Raw genomic sequence first — 10,425 nt, 5'->3', positions numbered from 1 at the left:
GCCTCTAGGACCGTGGACCCCACCTCCCTCTGAAACAGCCAGCCCCTTCGCCTGGCCTCTTCGAGCTGGGCCACGTGTCTGAGGGACCAGCAGAGAGGAAATGCAGTTGGCTGTCAGTCACAGAAAAACAGCATCTCTTGACCAGCTTCCCACTAACCCCCACTCTGATCCCCTTGGGGACGCTGTCTCCCCAATCCCGCCCCCTGCCCCCAGCCGCCTTCAGCAATTCTAGGGAGCTGCTGGGTCAGGGTGTCACCCAAGATGGAGAGGAAGATGCCAGGGCCTACTCCCCCTCCACCCGCCCCAGCCTTCCAGCCAGAGGTCAGTGCGGGTTGGTCCGCCTGGCTTCCTTCCCTGGATCTATATTTACTTGCTGCCTATCCCCAGCTGACCCCTCCCAGACTGGCCAGCGCAGCAGCCAAAGGACCAGAGAGCTTCAGGAGCCCCAGGCAACCCCAGCCACCCACCTCCCACGCACAGCAGCGTCATGTCCCACTGCATTGGCCCTGCCCTGAGCCTGCCAGAACCCCATTCCCCACCTTGAGGCAGGAAGGCAGTAGAAAAATGTGAAGACCACAGAAATCAATCAGGATCTGACTTCCTGCCTGGCCCGAGGCCTCATTCCTCCTGCATTTCCTGCCCCTGCACAGATGCCCTGTGCGCCCCCACTCCCTGCATTTCCTTTCATGGAAATTCCCTCAGAGTGAATTAATGGCCACAGTGAGATCCACCCTTTTAGGTGAACAGAAAGTAACCCCACTCCTGGTAAGGAAAAAGTTCAACAGAAGCAAAGAGCTTTAAACCTGAAGATATTCTTTGCAGGACTATCTATGAAAGCAAAACACTAGAAAGAATACCAATTCTCAGAAATAGAGCAGTTAGTAAATTACATCAATATAAAGGCACCACAGACAGGCCTTTCAAATAATAGTGAGGTTGGATCAGCTTGGTGCAATCACATAATCCTGGGTGTTTGAGGCCAAGGGGGTTGGAGTTCCAGCTTTGTGACTTAGGAGTTGGACAAAGAACCTCCTCTCTGAGCTCCGTTTTCCACATCTGTAAACTGGAGACAATGAGATCACAGACCTGGAGGTCCCAGCCCAGGACTGGCATTTGGTGAACCAAACTTCATTCCCGTTAAGCAAGGCACAAAGTGACTTCACTGTCCTGGTGACAGCTCTGCAGGGAAGTCTAGTACGCACAGGAAGGAAGAATGAAGGTTAGGCGGTTAGACAGAAAAAATTAAAGTGCCATGGGGGGAGACTGACAGGGGACATCATTTCCTCCTCTTCTTTTGGACTTTAGGTGCAGAGGGTTAAGCTAATCCTCCTCCTCAGGTCCCGGTAAATTATCATTGAACATTAATGTTTCCTTCCTTCCTCCCTTTCCTTCATTCCTTCCTTCCTTCCCTTTTGTTCTCATTTCCTCTCTTATTTTCTTTCCCCTCCATAGACAATGACTCAAACATGTTTAATGTGTATCTTTTTGTGTGAACACAGTCTTGAAAATATGTATCCTTCATATTTTTAAATTTGTTATAAAAGTTTTAATACATATACCAAATATAAACAGTAGTACAACAAATTCCCATATACTTGTCTCCTAAACTCAATAATTATCAAGATTTTGCCTTGAGGTTTTGCTTAAATCTTTGATTCATCTTTCTCATTGTTCCCTTCACTAAACTAAATAGTTTAAAGTCCATCCCGGACACCATGCCATTTCACCCCTGTATTTTTTAGCTATGCATCCCGTCCAACACTGAACACGTTCTTTTTTTTTTTTTTTTTTTTTTTTAAATATATTTTATTGATTTTTTACAGAGAAGAAGGGAGAGAGATAGAGAGTCAGAAACATCGATGAGAGAGAAACATCGATCAGCTGCCTCCTGCACATCCCCCACTGGGGATGTGTCCGCAACCCAGGTACATGCCCTTGACCGGAATCGAACCCGGGACCTTTCAGTCCGCAGGCCGACGCTCTATCCACTGAGCCAAACCGGTTCCGGCTGAACACGTTCTTACCTAACTGCACACCCAACAAAATTAGCTATAATACCTGATATCCAATTTGTAATCAAATTTCTGAAAATGTCTCTTTGCGCTTGGTTTGTGTGGGGTGTGTGCATGTGAATTTCTATATGTTACCAGCGTTGTGTTGTAGGCCTTGGCCCTCTTTCCACCCAGCACTACGTTTTAAGCAGCCAGGTTGCTCTGTGAACATGGAGTTGCTTTAACTGCTGCGTGGTGCTCCACGGGGCATCCCCCACCTTTAGCCACTCCACTCCTCCAGGGAGGGACACCCCACTGCACCCAACTCCCCTCCTGCAAACAATGCTCAGCCTTATCCTCGTATGGATCTTATAAAGAATTTCTTTGGGTTATATATGTAGGAGCCAGGAGCAGGTTTAGTCATAGGGTATAAATATATTTGTCACAATTTGACTAGCTACAGCCATATTTTTCTCTAAAATGTCTGCATCAGCCCTGACTGGTTTGGCTCAGTGGATAGAGCGTCGGCCTGCGGACTGGAGGGTCCCGGGTTCGATTCCAGTCAAGGGCATGTACCTTGGTTGCGGTCACATCCCCAGTAGGGGGTGTGCAGGAGGCAGCTGATTGATGCTTCTCTCTCATCGATGTTTCTAACTCTCTATCCCTCTCCCTTCCTCTCTGTAAAAAAAAAATCAATAATGCCGAAACCGGTTTGGCTCAGTGGATAGAGCGTCGGCCTGCGGACTGAAAGGTCCCAGGTTCGATTCCGGTCAAGGGCATGTACCTGGGTTGCGGGCACATCCCCAGTGGGAGATGTGCAGGAGGCAGCTGATCGATGTCTCTCTCTCATCGATGTTTCTAACTCTCTATCTCTCTCCTTTCCTCTCTGTAAAAAATCAATAAAATATATTTAAAAAAATCAATAAAATATATTAAAAAAATAAAATAAAATAAAATGTCTGTATCAGTTCATGCTTCCACAGGCAGTGCAGGAGGTTCCCATAGTCCCACGTGATTGACATTATCCAGCTGTCTGGTTGTTGCTAATCTGACTGGAGCATCATCTCATTATTGTTATACTTGCACTTCTCTGATCTCGGAAGAGTTTGAGCATCTCTGCATTGCTGATTATTCTTTAAGATGTCCTCTTCTATAAATTGTCTTTTCATATCATTTGGTCATATTTCAATGGAATATTTTGGATGTTGATTTGCAAGAGCTTCTGGAAGATTCTACCCTTTGTTGATTTTAGACCTTGTGAAAATATTCTCGCATCGTGTCATCTTTGTCCACCTCACTGAACAGAAAACTTTCCTATTGGTGTAATTAAATATAACCAAATTTCTCAAAATGTCTCTTTGCAGTTGGTTTGTGGGGGGTATGTGTGTGTGTGCGTTTCTATATATTATGAGCACTGTGTTGTAGGCTTTGCTCTGTTGGTCCGAATTCTTTGATTTTGCTCAGTAATTTCACCCACTTACCAGCCCTTGAGACTTCCGACTGGATTCAGCGGGCACGGGGAAGTCACTGCAGGTTCTTGAACTGGGGAGCAACAGGAAGTGATTCTCTTGGGAGCTATCTACAGGAGGGATCGGCTGCAAGGAGGCACACTGGGAATCTGCCTGAGGGTCAGTAGCAGGCAGGTGGACACAGCCCCTATCCTCATAGGACCTCCAGTCAGCATGGGGGCCAGGTATTCAACAACAGTGATGAGTATTCTGCAGGGAGTAGTGAGAACAGGAGGGGGGCAGGGTTAGGCAAGACTTCCTGGAGACAGAGGCATTTGCTTTGACTCCTGAGGGCAAAGTAAGAGCTGGCCCAGTGATGAGAGAGGGGGAATGTCTTGAGGGAATAAGGGCTTAGAAAATGGAAAACGGCCAAGAATCATACTAAAGATAAAGTGGGTGAAATTGCTCAGCAAAGTCCAATGACATGGTGGAAAGCCTTATGGGTTGACAGGCCACATGGTGACCTCAGAAAGTTGTTTCTTTCCCCGGCACCTGGGCCCAAAGCCAGATGACAGGCGGTGAGGAAGGAAGGGCTGGTAAGGAAGCAGAAGCAGGAGATGTGGACCACGGTCTGGAGCTTGGCAAGAACAGGACAGACAGAGAGCGTCCAGCTGACCTTTTTCCAAGATGAACAAAAGAATGCTTTGTAGGCTGAGAGGACACACTCACAGGCATTGCAACGATCTCTCTTCTTAAACATATCTTTACATGTTTAACTTTCAAAAAGGATGTATGTATATTATAAAACAGTTAGGGAAAGACAGAGAGATATATCAACGTGAGAGAAAGACATTGACTGGTTGCCTCCTGCACACACCCTGACCAGGGCCTGGGCCAGGGAGGATCCTGCAACCGAGTACATGCCCTCGACCAGAATCCAACCCGGGACCCTTTGGTCTGCAGGGTAATGCTCTATCCACTGAGCCAAACTGGCTACGGCTGAGTTATATACTATTAAGGAACCGAGAATAAAGGGTAAAAATGTAAAACGAACTATAAGCTTTGTCAGCCATTCATAAATAAGCATCTGAATTTGGAACAATAATTAATAGTTGAAAATTTATTCATGAATATGTTGTGGGTAATTAAAAATATTTATTTCTGCCCTAACCGGTTTGGCTCAGTGGATAGAGCCTCGGCCTGCGGACTGAAAGGTCCCAGGTTCGATTCCAGTCAAGGGCATGTACCTTGGTTGCGGGCACATCCCCAGTGGGAGGTGTGCAGGAGGCAGCTGATCGATATTTCTCTCTCATCGATGTTTCTAACTCTCTATCCCTCTCCCTTCCTCTCTGTAAAAAATAAATAAAATATGTTTTTAAAAAAATTTTATTTCTGTTATTTTCATATTACAGAATATTCTATCAATCGAATTTAAAAGAATTGTATGTATAAATTGGCATTAGGCTACAAATGTAAATCATTTTAATGAAAAGTTGCAACTTTTAATGTTTTAACATAGTTTTCTATTTGTCTTTATTTCAGGTATCAGAATTATGAAATATCTGAGTAATATATTTTTGTTGCTGTTTCAGGACTTAGTTAATTCACCTGGAGAATATTCACATATAATAAAAATATCACTGAACAAAAAACATTTAAAAAATATTTTGTTATTATAAGGTACTTCCACTACCCGTTAAGTGGTATAGTGTTATTTAAAAATGGACTTGAATATTATATTGCAAACTCTAGGGCAACCACTAAAAAAAGTGGGGGAAAGTATAATGTTATGGTAATAAAGGAGAGAAGATTAATTCATATGAAATACTCAGTTAAAACCACAAAAGGCAGAAAAAATGTGGAAGACAAGAATACCAAAAAAAAAAAAAAAAAGAACAAGGGCAACAAATAGAAAACAGTAACAAATATGGTAAATATTAATCCTACTATATTGATTAATAATCACCTTAAATATCAATGGTCTAAATATACCAATTCAATAACAGATTGTCAGACAGATAAAAATACAAAAAACTATATATTACCTACAAGAACCCATTTTAAATATAAGGACACAAAGCCCTGGCCCAGTGGCTTAGTTGGTGGGAGCGTCCTCCTGTGCATCAAAAGGTTGCAGGTTTGATTCCTGGTCAGGACACATAATCTAAGTTGTGGGTTCAATCGATGTTTCTCTCTCTCTCTCTCCCTTCTTCTCTCTAAAAATCAATAAAAACATATCCTCGGGTGATGATTAAAAACACACACATACACACACACGACACATATTCATAGTAATGGGGTGGAAAATGACATACAGAAGCAATATTTGAAGCAATAATGATTGAGACTTCCACAAATTAATTTCAGACACCAAATCACAGATACAAGAAACTCTGAGAACTCCGAACAAATAAGCAAATGAACAACAACAACAAAATATTACACGGGCTGGTGTGGCTCAGTGGTTGAGCATGAACCCATGAACCAGGAGGTCACAGTTCAATTTTTTTTTTTTAATATATTTTTATTGATTTTTTACAGAGATGAAGGGAGAGAGATAGAGAGTTAGAAACATCGATGAGAGAGAAACATCGATCAGCTGCCTCCTGCACACTCCCTACTGGGGATGTGCCCGCAACCCAAGTACATGCCCTTGACCGGAATCGAACCTGGGACCCTCCAGTCCGCAGGCCGACGCTCTATCCACTGAGCCAAACCGGTTTCGGCCACAGTTCAATTTTAAAATAAAAAACTTCTGCTTTGCAAAAGATAACATCAAGAGAATGAGACGACAAGCTGCAGACTGGAAGAAGATATTTGTAAAAGACATGTCTGGTAAAGGACTATCACCTAAAACATACAAAGAATTCTTAAAACTCAACAACAAGAAAACAAACAACTTGACTGACAAATGGGACCAAGATCTGAACAGACATCTCACCAGAAAGCATAAACAGATGGCAACTAAGCATGTGAAAAGATATTCAACATCATATGTCACTAAGGAATTGCAAATTAAAGCAATGAGATATCACTACACACATTCACATGTCCAAAAATCCAAAAACACTGGCAACACCATTGGGCAATTAATGTTCAATATATTTATATCCTAATCCAGAAATTCCACCCCTAGAAATATACCTGAGAGGAATGAATGCCATATGTCTACTGAAAGGAATGCACAAGAATGTTTGGAGCAGCTTTATTTATAACAGTAAAAAACTGGAAACAACTGAAATGACCATTAGAAATAGAATAAATAGTGGCATATTTATGAAATGGAATACTATAGCAATGAAAAGGAATGAACTTTTTAATCCTCACCGAGGATATTTTTAGTGTATAACTATAGTTATATTTTATATTTAAAATAGTATATAACTCAGCCCTAGCCCTACATCCAACATGATAGTCTCAGACATAATGGTGAATGAGAGGTCAGATGTAAAGAAATACACACTGTATAATTCTATGTACACGAACTCCAAAAACTGGCTAAACTTCTATTTGGCAATAAGAGTTCGGAATACTGCCGAGACCGGTTTGGCTCGGTGGATAGAGCGTCGGCCTGCGGACTGAAAGGTCCCAGGTTCGATTCCGGTCAGGGGCATGTACCTGGGTTGCGGGCGCATCCCCAGTGGGAGATGTGCAGGAGGCGGCTGATCGATGTTTCTCTCTCATCAATGTTTCTAACTCTCTATCTCTCTCCCTTTCTCTCTGTAAGGAATCAATAAAATATATTAAAAAAAAAAAAAAAGAGTTCGGAGTACTGGTGACATTTGGAGATGAATGTGGACTTTGAGTGAGCTTGCTAGATGCTGGAAATATTCAATATCTTTATCTGGGTGGCGGTTTCATTACACACACACACACACACACACACACACACACGACATGTATACTAATTCATCAAACTGTACACTTAAGATGTGTATACTTATTTATCTGTAAGTTCTACCTCAATTTAAAAAAAATAAAAAGAAACAAGGGACAGTACTCCCCCCCCCCCCCCCCAAAAAAGAAAAGAGACAGGAGAAGTCTTTATGTCACTATCCTATATAATAAAGAGCTAATATGCAAATTGTCATCACGCCATCACACTGTAACGGCTCAGACCCTCAACACTGGGGAGAGAGGAATGGGGACCAGCCAGGCTACGGCCTGGGAGAGGGACAAGCCGCCCTCCCACGGTCCCCTGTGGCTGCGGCCGGCCCTGGCAAAGTCAACCTGGGTCCTGGGTGCCTGCGGTGGGCCAGAGGGAGAGAAGCTCGGGTCCTGGGTACCTAAGACTGGCCGGAGGAGGGAATCCTGGGTCCCAAGTGCGGGGCGAGGCAGAGGCGGTTAGGGGCGATCAGGCCAGCTGGGGGCGATCAGGAAGGCAGGCAGGTGAGCAGTTAGGAGCCAGCAGTCCCAGATTGTGAGAGGCAGTCAGACATCCCCCAAGGGGTCTTGGACTGGAGAGGGTGCAGACCAGACTGAGGAACTCTCCCCTCCCCCCCCTGCACAAATTTTGTGCACCGGGCCTCTAGTCTTAAATAAAAATTTTAAAACAGGACATTTCGCCCTAGCTGGTTTGGCTCAGTGGATAGAGCATCAGCCTACAGGCTGAAGGGTCCTGGGTTCGATTCCAGTCAAGGTCACATGCCTGGGTTGTGGGCTCGATTCCCAGTAGGGGGCTTGCAGGAGGCAGCTGATCAATGATTCTCTTTCATCTTGATGTTTCGCTCTCTCTTTCCCTCTCCCTTCCTCTCTGAAATCAATAAAAATATATATATTTTTAAAAAACAGGACATTTCCAAAACACATAAAAACATATGACTTTAAAAACAATATGTTCATCTATTCACTGTCTAAAATTACTCCACGAACACTAGAAATTCAAGTACCACATTTTGGTTAAGGCATTCCAGGCACACTAGGGGTTTTCTATGGGCTGCTGCTGAAGTGCTGGCAACCCGGGAAAAGGCCGGGGCCAAGCAGAGAGCTTGTAGTTAGGATTATGCCTTGTCACCAGCCTGGGCTGGGGTTGTGGAATGCGGAGGCTCTGCTCCAAGTCACAGGGCAGAAAACTGGAAGGGAGAGATGGATACATTGGGAGAGGGGGCAAAGAAAAAGGACCAAGGGCAGAGTCCCTCATGCTCTGGCCCAGAGCCCAAGACCTAGACTTCTGACCTCACCAGAGACACAATAGATGTAAAGCAAGCCCGTCCGTTTCCAAGTGGGAAGAGAGCCAGCCATGATTTTTTGCTGCCCAAGGAATGAAAAGTCAATAATAATCATTCTTATGATGCATGTTCATCCTGCTTTATTCCAAAGCCCTTTACCGAAAGGTCCTTTAGCCCGGCCACTATGATCAGGGCCCGGAGGCAGGACACCTGGACTCCAGAGCTGTGCATGGAAGACTTACACATTCCTTGGCGTTTTAGCTTGCTTCTCCCACTGTAATTGTGGCAAGGAGCATCTTTTTTTTTTTTTTTTTTTAATATATTTTATTGATTTTTTACAGAGAGAAAGGGGGAGAGATAGAGAGTTAGAAACATCGATGAGAGAGAAACATCGATCAGCTGCCTCCTGCACATCTCCCACTGGGGATGTGCCCGCAACCCAGGTACATGCCCTTGACCGGAATCGAACCTGGGACCTTTCAGTCCGCAGACTGACGCTCTATCCACTGAGCCAAACCGGTTTCGGTGTGGCAAGGAGCATCTTACAGTTTTACACACATCATTTCGCTGACCCTCCAACCCTGGTGAGGAAAGCAGAGGATGTAGGGTTGCTATTCTAATGTTATAGATACGGAGAATGGGATCAGGCGACTGGATCAAACTCACCCTATCATCCTGGTGGGAAAGCTGAGACCTCTCTTCTCAAATCCTTTGCTGTTTCCCAGTTAAAACAAGAAAGTCAGTTCCTGTGACACAAAATGTCCTGTGTATGTTCCAAGGGCAGAATTGGATTTCTGGGGCTGAAATTTGTTTAAAAAAAATTTTTTTTTTTCTGGGCGGGGGTGAGGGGCGTAACTCATTAACAAAAATATCAATGCCCTAACCGGTTTGGCTCAGTGGATAGAGCGTCGGCCCTCGGACTCAAGGGTCCCAGGTTCGATTCCGGTCAAGGGCATGTACCTTGGTTGCTGGCACATCCCCAGTGGGGAGTGTGCAGGAGGCAGATGATCGATGTTTCTAACTCTCTATCCCTCTGCCTTTCTCTCTGTAAAAAATCAATAAAATATATTTTAAAAAGTATCGAATGATGAGTCAAAATTAAGCACAGGGTCTTAGACAACCCTACAAACAAGGGGCATTAGCATTAAGGTAAATGCGCCTCTCTTACAGGCCCTGCCCACTAAAAAATCTGAACACACCAGATCTTGACAGGGTTTTCCTCCCTGTTTGTGAAACGTGGCAGATGAGGGCTGTGGAAGTCCTGGGAAAGGAATCTCATTCCTCCCAGGAGACAAGCGGAATCACAACAGCAGCGAGGCGGTTTTGTGAGGATGGAGAAGGCTGCGTGCCAGGGGAGAGTCCAAAGGGGCTGGTGACCCAGCTGGCGGAGATGTGGGCTGGAGCCGTGTTGGTGTGGGAGGGAGACTGACGGCCTGGGCGCAGGAGCAATGGCTGCCTCCAATGCTATGGGCCAAACCGTAGGCACGCCTGTTGGAACCAGGCGTTCTTCCATCTTCTGGCTCCCTGCGTCCTAATAAGCCTTCCTCGGAGGAGGGAAGGCTGAGCCCGACAACCACAGCCGCCCGCAGTGGGAGGGTAGAGCGTGGCCTCCGCCCAGGCCTTTCGATCTCCGGGCCGCAGGGTGCTGGAGTGCGGGAGGCCTCGCCTCGGCGAAGGCTGCCCCGCTGCGGCTGGCGCGGAGAGGCCAGGGTGCCAGGCTCCCCTCGGGGCTGCGGGCTGACGGTGGGGTGGAGGGGAGGACGGGAGTGGGGGCAGCGCCCGTGGCCTGCTTTCCCAGGGCTGGCCCAGTCTTTTTGA

This window comes from Myotis yumanensis, unplaced genomic scaffold (assembly GCF_028538775.1).
Source record: "Myotis yumanensis isolate MYYU_CA2020_CCGP unplaced genomic scaffold, mMyoYum1.0.hap1 SCAF_16, whole genome shotgun sequence".
In the NCBI taxonomy this organism is placed as follows: domain Eukaryota; kingdom Metazoa; phylum Chordata; class Mammalia; order Chiroptera; family Vespertilionidae; genus Myotis; species Myotis yumanensis.
This window is presented reverse-complemented; position numbering follows the sequence as displayed.